Below are 16,223 nucleotides of genomic sequence, written 5' to 3' on the forward strand. Positions count from 1 at the left end.
AATACATTAAGCCATTCATGAAGACCATCCATTTTCTGATTGATTTGAGCGTTACAACTTAGTACCTACTTTTTTTTTCTTAGTGCTCCACAGAAACTATGTTGGTTGTAAAATTTGTAAGTACATGACTTTTAACTACGAAAAAACAATATTTTTTGCAAATTTCCAATATTCGTACAACAAAATCTGTTCAGAAAGACCCCCTTAACCACCACCCTTTACTACATTGCTTTTTTCATACCCTGTATAAAACATTGCGCATTCCTCCATTGAGCAGCATGCAGTATACCGGGACGGCCGTCCAATCACCCGGTGACAGGCCGCCGGCCGGCCCGCGGCGCGCGCGGTCAATTTATTTATCTGAACCGAATTCCCGGAAAGAAACAATTTCCATTCTGCTTTTTGTCTGCGTAATTTTAAGGCTTTCTGCCGTTGTTGCTGCCTGTCATTGGCTTGGCGTTTTTAATGGAATAAAACCCCTAGTAAGATACATAAAATATGCAGGTATGCAGGAGGTATGGAGCTGATGGTGATGATAAAAAGGATTTAATTATTTGAATGGCTATGCTGTAAGATTGTGTTGTCTTATAAATTTTATCAAAGTATTTTTTTCATCTACTAAGTTGAGAGTAATTTTTATCATAATTAGTCCAAATTTCTCCATAGTGGGTTAGAGCGTAACCAGGGATTATTACTTGACTTTTGACACATCTGTCAAGAATTTAACATGGAGATGACGTATAATACCCTGGTTACGATCTAACCGACTATGGAGAAATTGGAGCTTAAGGTGCTAAGTGTAAAACTTACCTTTACTTTACCGATGGCGATCAGTCTTTTTTGCCGCATGCCCAGCAAGTCAAATAACCTATCTACGGTTTTTTTTCAGTTCATTCGCGTGTGACCTACAGACGTTAGCTCTTCACACAATGTACCTCAAACTGCTAACCAAATTACAAGGCCTTTCGGCCTCCAGTTTGGGAGTTTGGGCCCAACTTTTACACGAACGCGGGCACGTAAACTTGCCACTTTGTATGACACGTGCGAAATTAGCGCGGCCTTATCACAGCTGTTCCACGCCAGGCAGACACAGTGAGGCGACGCACAGTGACGTCACGTTGTGCAAGAATAGAAAATCTATAGCCCCTAAAATATAGCCCAATCTAGTTTCCCAGATGGTGATTCTTATGAGCCTATAGGATTATCGATGTGGTCACCATGGTGAAAAGATTATCGCACAGAACATTAAGCCCACCTTTTGTACATATATTTTTTATATTTGTGCAATAAAGTATTAAATAAATAAATAAATGAATAAACATTACGATAAGTAAATGTGTACTTACTCATTTTACGGGGAGGATTAGCAGTCCGCAGCGAGCTAGAGCAACTTACTTACTTAAACGTATAAGGGTCACAGCACATATTATGACCTTAACTATGGTACTTACAGTCAATACGTCACTCGAGGTGGCTCCTTTGTGTCAAAGTCAAAGTCAAAGTCAAATTTTTTTATTCATCGTACAAATATAAAATTTTCTGATGAACGTCAATTTTTACAAATTACTCTCCGTTCGGATAAGGGGGGGCTCTTTCTGTCTAAGGAGAAGAACGGAGGCAAGAAACTCCTGAGCCATCTTTTCAAAAAAAGACTTAAAACTAGTTGGTATACAATACATATAAGCTTAATAATAATTATTATAATAATATGAGCAGAGCTAACTACTTATCACAGCCATGCATTAACGTCCTCTAAGTAATCATCAATTTTATAATAAGCTTTTTTACTGAGTTTCTCTTTAATGTAACACTTAAACTTATTCTCTGGCATTTGAGCAACTTCTGTTGGAAGCTTATTATAAATTCTAATACAGTACCCTAAAAACGATTTATTAACTTTCGCCAGACGCATCGCTGGAAAAGCCAGCTTATGCTTGTTCCTAGTATTAATGTCATGATTACTGCCAATTGTATCAAAAGTGGAAATATTCTTTCGTACATACATTAAATTGGCAAAAATGAACTGACATGGAACTGTAAGGATGTTAATTTCTTTAAATAGTTCTCTCAATGAATCCCTGGAACCAAGTTTGTATATAGAGCGGATGGCTCTTTTCTGTAATACAAATATAGTTTCAATATCAGCGGCTCTACCCCAAAGCAAAATGCCATACGACAATAAGCTGTGGAAATAACTAAAGTAAACTAATCTGGCGGTTTCAATGTCGGTCAGTTGTCTAATTTTCCGTACAGCAAAAGCTGCGGAGCTCAACCTTCCAGCCAATTTGGCAATGTGAGGTCCCCACTGCAACTTTGAATCTATAGTCATACCAAGAAAGACAGTATCATTAACTAGGTCCAATTTATTCCCATCTAGAATAATGTTAGTATCGCATTGTCTAACATTCGGCAGTGTAAATTTAATACATTTCGTTTTCTTAGAATTCAATAAAAGATTATTTACGGTAAACCAATCGTGTATGTCAGATAGAATAGAATTAATTTCATAAAAATTATTTTCACTTCTTTTAACTTTAAAAAGCAAAGAAGTATCGTCAGCAAATAAAACTATATTAGTCAATTTTTCAACCATAAAAGGCAAGTCATTAATATAAATGAGGAATAAAAATGGTCCTAGAATAGATCCTTGAGGGACGCCTATCTTTACATGAGCCCCCTGTGATTTAGTATTGTTAATATCGACCCTTTGTTGCCTCTTGTCTAAATATGAAGCTATCAAATCTAAAGCCTTTCCTCCTATTCCATAGTATCTCAGTTTCGAAATTAAAGTCTGATGGTCTACACAATCAAACGCCTTCGACAGATCACAGAAGACTCCAATAGCATCGTGATGGTCTTCCCAGGCGTCAAATATGTGCTTAATTAACGCAGTACCGGCATCGGTTGTTGATTTGCCTTTTGTAAAACCATACTGCTGGCTATGAAACAATCGAGCTTCATTGAAATGCAAAAGCATCTGACTGAGTATGACCCTCTCAAATATTTTACTCAAAACTGGAAGAACCGAGACAGGTCTGAAATTTGCAGGGTCCTCCATATCCCCACTCTTAAACAGAGGTATAATTTTACTCAATTTCATAAGATCTGGGAACACACCTTCAGCGATACATTTATTAAAAATGTTAGCCAAAATTGGGGCGATTTTATTAATAATAGAAAGAACAAATTTAACTGACATTCCCCACAAGTCTTCAGTTTTCTTCATATTTAAGGACTTAAATGTTTTTATAATAGTTAATGTATTAATATATCTGAATTTAAATTCCTTATCGGTTGAAGGTGCGTTCTCCTTCATCAGGGTTTCAGCTAATGTAGCTGAAGAATCTAGGTTGCAAGTAGTTTCTAAAGGAATGTTCGTAAAAAACTCTTCAAAGACTCTCGCCACCTCGTCATTTGATGTTATTATGTCATTGCCTACCTTTAAAGATAAATTAGTCTCGCGTATTCGATTCTTCCCCGTTTCGTTATTAATAATATTCCAAATGGCCTTAGATTTGTTAGCCGAGTCTTTAATCTTGTTATTAATAAAAATTGTCTTCGCACAGTGACAGACACATTTGTACATTTTGCTATATTTCTTCACATAAGATTGAAAGTCAGGGCGGAGTATGAATGTTTTCATCTCATACAGATCATATAATGTCGCCCTGCTTTTGCGAATACCATCTGTAGCCCAGTCACAAAATTTAATTTTATTGTCTATCAAAACTTCCTTCGTTTCAAAATTACTCTCAAACTCATCAGCTATTATCTTAAATAAGTTAGTATACATCTCATTAGAATTGCAATCTACTTTAACCTTCGGAAGTTTTTCGTCTAGTTTCTTCAAGTAATTGTCAATTTTCTTTGTAGTAATCGGTCTGCATCTCACCTTAGTTTTATTTGTCTTGTCAGTGTTTACTAAGGTAATGGTCTGCCCACTGTGGTCTGACCTCAGACAATTTATCACACTACTGTCTTTAAACTCACAGTTACAGAATATGTTATCTAGACAAGTGGCCGACGTGGATGTAATTCTAGTTGGTTCCAGAAAGACATTAAAAAGATTAAATGATTTAAAAAGTAACAGTAATTTCGACCTATTAGGAGAGTCACCTAATAGATCAACATTAAAGTCACCACACACTATTACTTCCTTTTTACTATTGGAAGCTAACCTTAGAACATCCTCCATGACAGTCTCAAAGGTAATGAAATCACCAGTAGGTGGCCTGTAGGTACATACTATTATATACTTGTTTAGCTCTGCACATGAAATTTCTATATGGTGTTTAACAGAAAGAGCAACTATGTCCTTTCGTTCTTTACATTTACAATTTTCTTTAAGAAATATAAGTGACCCGCCATGCTCGTTGCACTTTCTGTTAAAACAGCTTATAAGTTTGTAATTTTTCAATTGGAACATCATTTTATTCTCGTCTAACCAATGTTCTGTGATACATAAACAATCAATGTTAAATTTTTCCGAAAATAGTTCTATTTCTAACAATTTAGAAGAAAGACTCTGAATATTCTGATGTACTAATTTAAATTCATTCTTAAATGTCTTGTCCTTTAATAGTTTTGAGCCGAGAGAGCAGTGAACTGAATCAATCTTTATATCAACGCTATGATGCTCTCCCGTTGTCTGAGAATCTAATTTAAATCTACTGTACTATTACTATTATCAGTATTACTACTGACGGTGTCAATAGGGACACAAGTTTTCTTCGTTATAATGCTTATAACTGAGTTAATAAGATGAGCTACTTCTGTAGCTAGACGTCGTTTCTGATTTGAGGACAAAAATAAACTGTTCCAAGTCAACTTAAAATTATCTACGTACAAATTAGTATCAAAGAAATTGATACAATCAGATTTACAACATGCATTGTACATTGTTTTATTGAGGCTACATGTCATATAATTGCATTTGTCAGGCAGTGTGCATGAGTAAGGAAATGCACAAACAAATACATGTTTTGTAGGTTAGGTCTTATACAAGTATGCCATGGGTTTAAAATTCCTACATAAATACTTAATAATGAAGAATGCCTATGTAGTATGTTATTCTATACTATTAATTACTGTGCCGAAGTGGCGTATCCACTTAGTATTTCAGTACAGAGAGCATGTAGGTGGAGGTAAGCAGTTTGTAGAAGAGAGGTGAGGAGATATATATAGCACAATAGAAGGAGACGTCCTGTTTGTATTTGATCACTAGTTGCTAGAACACGCTTACTGAGAACTCTACACTTAAGCGCAAGATGGTTACTCTATATTGTCGGAAAACGAACGTACGAAACTTTGTTTTTCGTCATATAGAGGAAGCCCCTGGGTGCAATGCGTATGTTTTAACTGAAATGTGTCTAGGTATCTTTATTCTTTATGTTAAAATAATTCAAGTATCTCTCGACCGAAAAAAAAAGATGCCGACGAATTGAGAACCTCCTACTTTTTTTGAAGTCGGTTAATAAAAAATAAATTTTAGGGACAGTGGCGGATTTACAAATTTGCCGCCTGTAGGCCATTAAATTTTTGCCGCCCCTACTGACTTCTGAAATTCAATTCTTTAGTTTAATCCCGTTATTAGTATGATTGTGAACTTAATGATATATCTGTCTGTCTGTCACCAACTTCTTCAGATGCTTCATCAAATATTTTTTAAGGTTCCGTACCTCAATAGAAAAAAAGGAACCCTTATAGGATCACTTTGTTTTATGGTGTCTGTCTGTCACCACCCTTTTTCTCAGAAACGGGTAAAGATATCAAACTGACAACTGACATTTCGCAAAGATATACAAAAGAGGATGGGCGTTTTGGGACCTATTTCCAATACAGATCATACATAGTTGGATAGCTAAATAAAATTAAAATAAAATATAAAAACTTTCAAGTTCTAATTTTAAATAATTTTAGTAAATCAGGACTAGCGCTTCGGTTATTCATATTTTGCAAAAAAATCCTTTTCAACGACGCGACGTATCACTCATATTTCTATTGGTGCTGGTCCCAGCTTCCATAGATTTGTGTCCATCATAATTTATTACGGGGTACACTACATAAATCCGAATTACTTTTTTACGAATATGAAAATAACAATTTTTAAAATTACGTATTTCATAGTTCCGAATAATTCACAATCCCGAATTTTAGATTTCCGAATAACGAAAATCACGAATAGTTAATAAACGAAATTTCAAACAACACATTTATTAAAATGACGAAAGTAAATTTTCCGAATATTATTATTTCGATATTTTGATTAATCGTACTTTTACGATTTTTTATTATATCGAATTGTTAAAATTACGAATCCCAAAGTTTTAATATTCCGTAAATACAAATTCCCGCATGTATCTTAGTTAACAAGAAATAGTAATTAAGAATAGTGTGTTTATTAACAGCATAATCCGTATACAATTTAACAATATTTTTTAAGCTTTATTATATGAAACACTCCGCTACGCTCCGCTGCGCTCCACTTTGTTTTTTGATATGTATGTGCACCTAACACACTCCTCCTCGCATTGTTCGTCGTCGCACCTATCTTTAGGTTTAGGTCCTAAGGTTTTTAATTTTAAATACCGTAAAAATCTGAGGAATAATTGCTTTGTTATGTTACTTAACAACAAATACTACAAATAGTTTTTTATTTAACAATATTTTTACTCTATATTTGAAACGCTCCGCTCCGCTACGCTGATTTTGATATATGTATGTGCACCTAACACGCTCCTCCTCGCTTTCTCGTCGTCGCTCCTATCTTTAGGCTTAGATCCTAAGGTTTTTTAAGGTTAAACACCATAAAAATTCGAGCAATCTCGTCGTCGTATCTTTAGGTTTTGGTTCTAAGGTCGCACGTTTATGGTTTTTTTTGTCAAAATCACGAATTATCACATTTTCGATCGGGATTTGAATTTTAAGTGACTATAATAAAAAAAAAAATTAGTTTAAGTACTTATTACGTATTTTTCAACGTTTGTGTATTTGATAATCGTAATAACAAATTTTCGTGATTATGATATTCGAAATTATAATTTACGTAATTTTTTCTTCGGTATTTAAAAAAATCGGTATTGCAATATTTTGTAAATTACACAAAAGTAAAAAGTTCGTAAAATAAAATATTGAAAAAAAAAATATTTTGGTGTACCTTCCATACGCGTAAAAAGGGGATGATTTTTTTCGTTAGTGTGGGGTAATGTATAGGTCTTTCAAAAATATTAAAGTTCTGCTCAAACCATTTTTTGATTCAGTGATTGGTTTACGAAATATTAAGCTTCAAAGTGCAAATTCTTGATAGACTTAGTGTAAGCCTGGTGGCTAAAAGTTGGGTCCAAAAAATATATAAAAAAATCACTGATGTAGTACGGACAAAATTCCACACAACAACCATTACCGCCATTTCCAGTTTCTCCAAATTCGAAAGTATTCCCGCCGCTTCTTGTCGCGTTACAGGCTTTTCAGTAAATATCATTTTATTTAAAGTCTGAATAACTGCTGTGTGCTAAGAATCTCTTAAACTATTACATACTTATTTTCTAGCTGACCAACGTCTCAAATTCCCTCTATTCAGGGGTTTACCTTTCCCGATTTCACTCATTAATTTAAGCCAACGTTGTGTCGATATACCTACATAGAAAACTAAAATTTTGCTGCAGCAGCATGAACAAGCGACAAGCTTCTGAGCATGATTCAGCAGCCGCAGTTGCCACTAAATTAAAAGAATATACTTATTATATTACTGTGCGTTTATTTATAAACAGATTGTGTGTGTACACGTAAATTTATTATTAAAAATCTGTAATTTGTTTTTGCTAAATTTGCCGCCCCTCTAAATCTGCCGCCCTAGGCACTGGCCTTTTTGGCCTATTGGTAAATCCGCCACTGTTTAGGGATGCGATTATACTCACCATAAATTCGTAACACTCCTTAAACTCATGCAGAAAATGCTACCTTAACCCCGCGTCAACCCCAATAACATATTGCACCTGCAATTTATCCCATGTTGTCTTATCATGTTGAATCTGAAAGGAAACAATATGTAACGTAAATACAGGGTGCTCTGATGTTCTATTCTGCGGGTTCGTAGCTACAGGCGTGTGTTTATACAACTTGAGCAATTCTTGAGCAATTCTCAGAAATTACGCTCATCTCCTAGAAAAATAGCGCTCCCTGACGCAAGTTAAGAGTGCTTTCGCGTTTATATTAAAAAGTGGATTGCATTTTAAAGTAACATGTTATGACCGCGGCGTGTCTACTTAGGTTTCTTTGTAAAAATACTTTATACGGTAAAAGTTTTTTGCTACGTTGATGTTTTTTCCATGTTAGCAATTTAATTGGAGTTTTTAATTGTATGGACTATGTTATTTATCTTCTCAGCGTGTTTTTGACAAACACAAGAAAGAATAGGGTTGGTCACTGTGGTGATAGGATTAGCTAGTCAGATTAGCATGACTGAATGACATGACTATAACCTAGGGTTCTCTGGACGAAAATATAATGAGGAATAAGTTCATTTGGGAAGACTAGCTCATTGCCTAGTGAAATTTAAATGTATTTTAAATAATAATTATATTACACTTTTTCCTAAAGATAGGTGACAGTGTAAACAATTTTTCTAACCGCTGTATAAGTCCTTTTTTATTGAACTCTTGCTACAGTTCGTACAAAGTACCCGTAGGACCAACAAGTTTGTTCTCATTTCTGCAACGAAATTGCCGTTCATAAGATTCGCTCTTAATGGGAAGCTAATTGAGAGCTTCTCCTACTAATGGTCTATTACGCCGACGGCGCGGATTTTAAGAAAATTACGATACTGTCATACTCCTGAAGAGACTACTTCCCGTGTATTAGACTTACATTACCTGAGATGTAGCGTAATTTTCTCATTCAAATTAAAAGTTCGCTTTACAAAGAATGAACTTAACTCGGAAATTGATAAAAAAACCTTTTGGTTAAAAAATAAAGCTTTAAATTAAACTACACTGTTAGTCTTGCGCGGTCTTGTAGTTACTTGAACCACAATTAGGTACTGCAGTGTCCAGGTAGGAAGCACTCCTTCCAAGTATTAGTTTTTGTATTATTCACCTCCAATATTCAATCATTCATGGGGTTTTCCTGGTCAGGTGTCGAGCTCCGACAGAAGCCGTGGAGAGCTGAGTCCACACTCGCCATCTCGCTCTGGCAATATTTGCTAATCTCGTCTCGCCGATCATAGTCCATATTTGCTAAGGTCTAACCTCTTTCGCTCCCTGGGTTCCTGGTAGCTAGCTGAAAATAGAACGCAATATGCTGCTAGAAAATGCAAATCTGGTGTATGTTTTCCGTACTTTGCCAATCTAGTTGGGATTCGCAAACATTGATAACCTGTTTGAAACGGTGAAATATTGCCCCTGGATTGATTTTTTTGTTGAATAGTTTGGCTTGTACAGCCAATACCAGATTACTTATAGTACCTATAAGTATAAGTAATTTTACTATTAATTGAAATATGTTGCAGATACTCCTACCTCCATTTTAACAACAATAATTAAATAAGTACCAAAGTAGGATATTGTATTCATGTAAGTAATAGTATTATCGATACTCAAATCCGTCTTATGTTTAAAATAATTTCCTATTAAAACTTTGTGCCTATGCCTAATATCAAAACGGTATCCACTAAAGTCCCGAAGATACGTTTCATTAGGGCCAGATAACGCACATCTGTGCAGTTATGAGTATAATAAGTAATAACATTAGTCTGCTTTCTGCAAGGCTCAGTCTATTCCACGCACGTGTTCTCGGCAGTGCGTGCTTATTGCGAGAAGAAAGCTATTTCAAAACTGTTGGGGCGCCCGGTTTACACGGCCAATTTTACACTTTTCAGATAGGTACTTGAATGATGCGTAAATCTTACCTGTGTATTCTTTAATAAACTAAGGTAAATGTCCCTGTAGTTGATAGGGTCCCAGTAATTGATAGTTTCAACTTTAAGGTTGAACAATAAGAAAACTAATTAAGTTTTTAAATGCACTCCTGTCAATACATGAACTTTGAAGTCTGTCAAATTGACAACCCAAGTGTCAGTGTTCTGCATCGATTCAATTTGACGTTACAATTTTTTTCGTGCGCAGGCGTTTGCATCAACGCGTTTACTTATGTTTCGTTAATTGAATGACTAAGCTCGGAGTGTTCGCCGGTACGATATTGCACTTGATTTATGGCGTTTTACGGGTAGGTATTGTTTTTATTACCTTTGAATGTAAAGTTACTTCGCTGGTTCATGCTTCTTTTACCAATTTTTATTATATTTACTTGTTTGTGACGAGTATCATCTACTAGGACAAGAATAAATCAAATACCTAGTAATTGATACCCCTTATCAAATAACGTTAATGCGTAAAATATGTTGCAAATTTGTTTAAAATATCTAATGTTTTTATGTATGAAAGTACTTTACTTTTGCTATGACAGATTTTTAATACTTTTTTTTTTTTTGTTGTTGACTTCATATCAATTACTGGAACACAGAATTTAAAACTACTTTGTCAATTACTGGGCGAAGTGAAAAATTTCCTATCAATTATAGGTACATTTTGAGACTGTTTGAATTTTCTCGGAAAATAGTAAAAAACGTTTAATTAGATACTTGATTGTAAGGAAATAATTTGGATAGAAGACTGATTTACTATAATGTATTACTTAGTTACCGCCTGATTTCGTAATAAAAGTTTTTCCCTAACAACGTTTATTGTTATTGCCACTATTGTGTCAACTACTGGGACATTTACCTTAATTATGTCTATGTAAGTTTTATGCAAGTGGTAGTCTGATACGAATACTGACACTCAACAATATGAATAATCTAGTTATTTAAACTTCAATATCGTATAAAAGTTCTATGACAAATAATTATTTTAGATGTCTAAAGTCCTTAGACCCGAAGCTCGCGGGAACTTTTAACAAAACAGCGGCAGCATTATAAAGTTGCGAATTCAAATCCCAGTTCTGCAGCACGTAACGACACGGACAAATGAAAACCAAAAGATTATCTCTGGCGCGTAGTGCAGTCGGTAGTTTGTGAAAATACTGAAAATACCAGTGTATTTGTGTAAACTGAGGCCAGGCACGTTTTATATTGGCTGCCCGCGTCTCTATTTGTGTCACTTAGTGCTAGATAGTTCAGCCTTTAGTGTCTAGTTTTAGCACCTATCGCGATCGCGAATCGACAATACACAATTAGCCCCTCACGAGTCTAAACCAATAGCATGGTCATTATAAAACTACTACAATAAAATGTCTAATCTGTGTTAGAGTAAAAAATACGCCGTCTTTGTCTATAAATTATACACTCACGAACGATGAAAAAGTTCCACCTGCCATCTGGAACTTTTTCTTTGCTCGTGAGTGTGTGTGCCGAAAGTGTTGTATAGCGTGCGACCGAATTGTCTGATAAATAGATTTTATTTCCTGTGAATTAATTAATTACAATTGCTATAAATTGCAGTTTGAATAAGATAGACATTTATGAACCAATGAGTTAATAAGCTCCAGAGCACTTTACAGAAGATCCAGTAATAGTGGTTTTAGTGCCTACTGAGTAATGAGTAAGAAATTCAGTGAAACGGAGAAACTAATGAAATGATGTACTGTTTTCTAGGAAACTGGTGTGAAAATCCTACTTTTAACTTGTTAATTAATTTCTTGGTACACGTTTTTCAACTTTATTTTCGTTTTTAATGCAAAGTGCAGATATCAGATATTCTACTTATTACGTTTTATCACATGAGTGGTAAAATATGACTGATGATGGTGTTTGTTTTAGCGGAATACATAAAAAAGAAACACATTTCTTGTCGATGTCGGCGGGGTGTTATTAATTTAACATGTCTGTGTATGTGTGTATCTGTCTGTGGTAGCGTAGCTCCTAAATGGCTGAATCACTTTAAGTTTTTTAGGTTTATAGGTGATCTCACCCCGAATGTAATGTTCTTAGCTATATTTTATAAAAATTGGCTTCGCCGCCGTTTTAAAGTATGCGACTTGTACATAGTGTTGACTTGTAAATATCAGAAGTTTTTACCGTTGGTTAGGTTAGGTTATTGTAAAGACTCCTTTACGATTATATTCTTAGGCACCACTATGTGATTACACAAACTACATGTAACTGAATCCACTAGAAGGCAAGTGCAAGAAGCCACAGCTCTCGACTGGAGCACAAACTGAGCTGCCACTTGATCGATAATTCAGTGAACGGATTGTACTTGTAGTTTCTACGTCGCTGCTGCTGCTGTCTTGGAGACGCTACTGGTATTTCAGATTGCTATTCTAAGATTGAAGTTGATTTATTTGTTGAATAATTTGGTACACACAGAAACAGGCAGTTGTTACGAGTATTTAAAACAGGTGTGAATGCACACGAGAGGTAATAATAATAAGTAGTTAATTTCACTTGTATTGTCTTACAAATAGCACATTTACGAGTAAGTACTTACGACTAAGTGTTCGGAAAACTTTTACAATAGCTAGACCATCTCAGAAAAGGTTAATGTAAGTAGGTATTATAAGTATAACATTATTATATCTAAAATATACATTGCTTCGTTTAATTGAGTACTTTTTCAGAAAGATATAGGATGTATTTTGAAAATGTCTTGTACACTCACAAGAACCATAAAGCGTGCGACTAAGAAGAAAGCAAAACTTAATTCCGTTTTCGCAAACTCACACTGTCGATCGTCATCCTATCACCATCCCACACTACAGTAGCACCGTTCGGATGTCTTATGTAAAACTTGAGGGTAATTTACTGGTAGTGCTATTTGAGTCGAGTCAGAGCCTTGTTTTATTTCGCTCCGCGGTAGCTAGAATTTGCTTTTAAAATCGAAACGTATTTTGTTTAAAGCAAAACTGGCGGACGGTCCTAACGAGATTCTTCTCTCGTAGAGACGATTTGTGACTCGCTGTTTTTATTGGAAGAAAGGGAAAGGAAACATTCATTCTGTTCTAATGAACTCACGAAAATAAGGTGGGTCTACGCTAGACGAACCGAGCACGAGCCATTCAGGATTCGCTGTTCACGGTGTCAAGTGTGGACGTACGGTGGTCTGCGCCTATAAAAGTATAAGACAAATAATAGTAAATTATATTTTTTTATTATATTTTCATGACGCATTTCAAAACATCAATGACGCTACCGAGGAGAAGATACTGTGTCTCTTTCAGTCGATGGCATCTTAGCGTCAATTCACACGTACCACAACCACACCACGTCGCAGCGACAAAATGTGGTCAAGCTGTGGTTACGTGTGAATTGTGTGACAGCGGCTTTTTGCAGTTGCGTTGTGGCAGCGACAAAATGTCGATGTGGTTGCGTTGTCGCTGTCATTGCGATATGGTAACCACGTCGTCGTGTGCAGTTAATACGGAAAACAGATTGCCGCGGTGCCGCCGCCGCGTGGCGGCGTTGCCGTTGCGATGTGGTTGCGTTGTGGTTGCGATGTGGTTGCGATGTGGTCGTATTACACAGGTGGTCGATAACAACGGCAAAATGTGGCACGTGTGAATTGGATTATTCATTGTCAATACAAAATATACGCCCGACCACATCGCGTGGTTGTGGTGTGGTTGTGGCTGTGGTGTGGTTGTGGTACGTCTGAATTGACCCTTAGCCATCCAAGTCATAAAAATCTCAGTCCCAAGTTCCTTTAACTTAATGCTCGAAATACGCTCTCACTCAGTACCTAGACATAAACCTCTACCGAGCGAATAATAAAAATAGTCTTTATTTACCTCGTAACTAGTAGCGTCAGTCTATGTCCATTGCTCGCCCCGTGGGGCCAATGTGCGCTGACATTACACTTGATTTGTTGCGCCAAGTCCGGCCAAGCTCGGCCAAGTCACGCCAAGCTCCGCCAAGTCACGCCAAGTTTGGCCAACTTTTTCGCCAACCCCTCGTCCGCTACGTTCGACTCCAGTGGTGCCCGGGAGAAATAAAACTTCCGTCGTAGTAGTTTGGATTTAGAGTTGCCGAATGTTACGTTTCGGCTGTGTTTATTTATTGTAATTGTATTAATTAATTATAATTGTGTTTACCTCTGATACACTATGAAAAAGTGTTCTTAGATAAATAATTATTGAGATTAGTTATATTTAGTACAGAAAATATCAAAATATTATGACAGTAAAATCTCATGGGCCTGAATCAAAACTGTGCCACTGGCACTCTTTGGAGGGTCCTGTAGAGGACGGTTGTGGGCTGATCTGATTTGTGAATAATAATATCTCAGTATGTTTAGTTTCTATTTCTGCGATTGAACTGGTAAATTAGTATGTAAAGTTTATTCAGTGCTCTTCGTCAGTCGTAGGTGACCCACAATGCTAAACCCAAATTTCGGCTTCAAGCCGAAGGCCGAAGACTGCATCTCCCCTACTCTACTTCCTTAACAAAATGATTGCGTACGTGTACCGTGTTAGAACACTTATATTGCTCCGGATTATATTTACTCTCACTCCCCGGGGCTTAATCCGGTTTCTATGCGAGTATCCGGTTATCCGCCGACTGAGCCGGATAAAGTTCTTTTACAATGTGAAGCATTGCTATGGCCGCCCGGTGCTGTTGGCTCGTGTTGAGTGATGGAGTCTCACAAAGAAAAGGTTTTCTCAATATAGGTAATTGTTGCAATGTGAACATTCACGCCCGACCCTACTATATTATTTATTAAGTTTATTCAAGGACATTCAGCTTATAAATATGTACAATGCAATAAAACAAAATACTTTGGAAACGAAACAAAGGTAATATTGAAATCATCAGACTTCTCATATAGACATTGAAATGGGCGGGATTGAGCGATGAGCCTGCGATGAATTTATTTATCACATAACAGAGTAATCAGACGACCGAATGGCGTAGTGGTTAGTGACCCTGACTACTGAGCCGAAGGTCCCGGGTTCGATTCCCGGCTGGGGCAGATATTTGTTTAAACACAGATATTTGTTCTCGGGTCTTGGATGTGCCCGTAAAATGGCAATAGGCCCGCCCCCTATTACATTGGGACTAACAGAACACTCTGGCGAAAAGTGGGTGCAGCAATGCACCTCTGCCTACCCCGCAAGGGAGTACATTAGTACAAGGCGTGAGTGTGTGTGTGAGTAATCATACTCCACATTGATGCAAACATAACATACTTCCCTACATATCCAGGCTTACCTGTGAAAGTCCTTTGAAAGTAATTATACACCGTACTACTGGTGAACTAGACCAAACTTAGTCTTTGCGTGAGCACTAGCCCACGGGCTGTAAGTTAGAAAGCTCTGTAAAGTCCATGTCATGCACTACGGGAAGACCAGTTTGTCCAACTAATGTTAGATTAATTACAACACAAAGTCGAATTTACTCTCACTGGAATAGAATGTTGCTTTGTTATTGAAGATGTAATAAATGCTGTAGAGCTTTTGTGGAGACTATTTGACGTAAAATGATTTTTAAGTAAAAATTTAATCATATTAGGTATAACATTGGTTTGAGAATCAAATTGATCCAATGCACTCTTATGGGATATTTGTCTTTGAATTGTGGGGTTACCACCACCGAAAATTAGCCATTAACATCTGACAGATGTTTGACAGGCGACGTTCCTTATGGGTATGGTTTTTTCTAAGGCAATAATAAATCCGCCCTAAAAAACATTGTTGGTTTTAATTATTTCACTCAGTTCACATCAAAAGCACAATTTTGAACTTAATTTCCATTATGATAAAGTTTGAGTGAGAGAGATTTCTAAGAATTGTTTTATACAGTCGGATCCATTAGTCAGTAGCTACTTTAATTGAATTAGTTTATTACTTTCGTAGTTTAATAACTTTATTTGCGCAACAAAATGATTAGGTACTTTTTTAACTATCCTGAAATCATTTTATATATTTACTTCAAAAATAACATCAAATATAAAATATCAACCTTGTTATGGCCTATACATTTATGAGCTTTTTTATCATAATATAAAAATTTATCCCATTTACAAAATCTTCATCAGTCACGTGTTTATCAGAGTAGCAAGTGCGACCGCTTTTCGCTTTATTTATTATACCACATTGAATCACCCTGTAAAGAGATTTATGAGGCCGACTGTACACATATGTAATGTCGTGTTTGTTCTACGAACTAATTATACTTGCCCGGTGCCCGTATGTACCTACCCGCATTAAATTTTCACATCCCGAACATAGTTCTC

Source organism: Plutella xylostella, chromosome 9 (genome assembly GCF_932276165.1).
Source record: "Plutella xylostella chromosome 9, ilPluXylo3.1, whole genome shotgun sequence".
In the NCBI taxonomy this organism is placed as follows: Eukaryota; Metazoa; Arthropoda; class Insecta; order Lepidoptera; family Plutellidae; genus Plutella; species Plutella xylostella.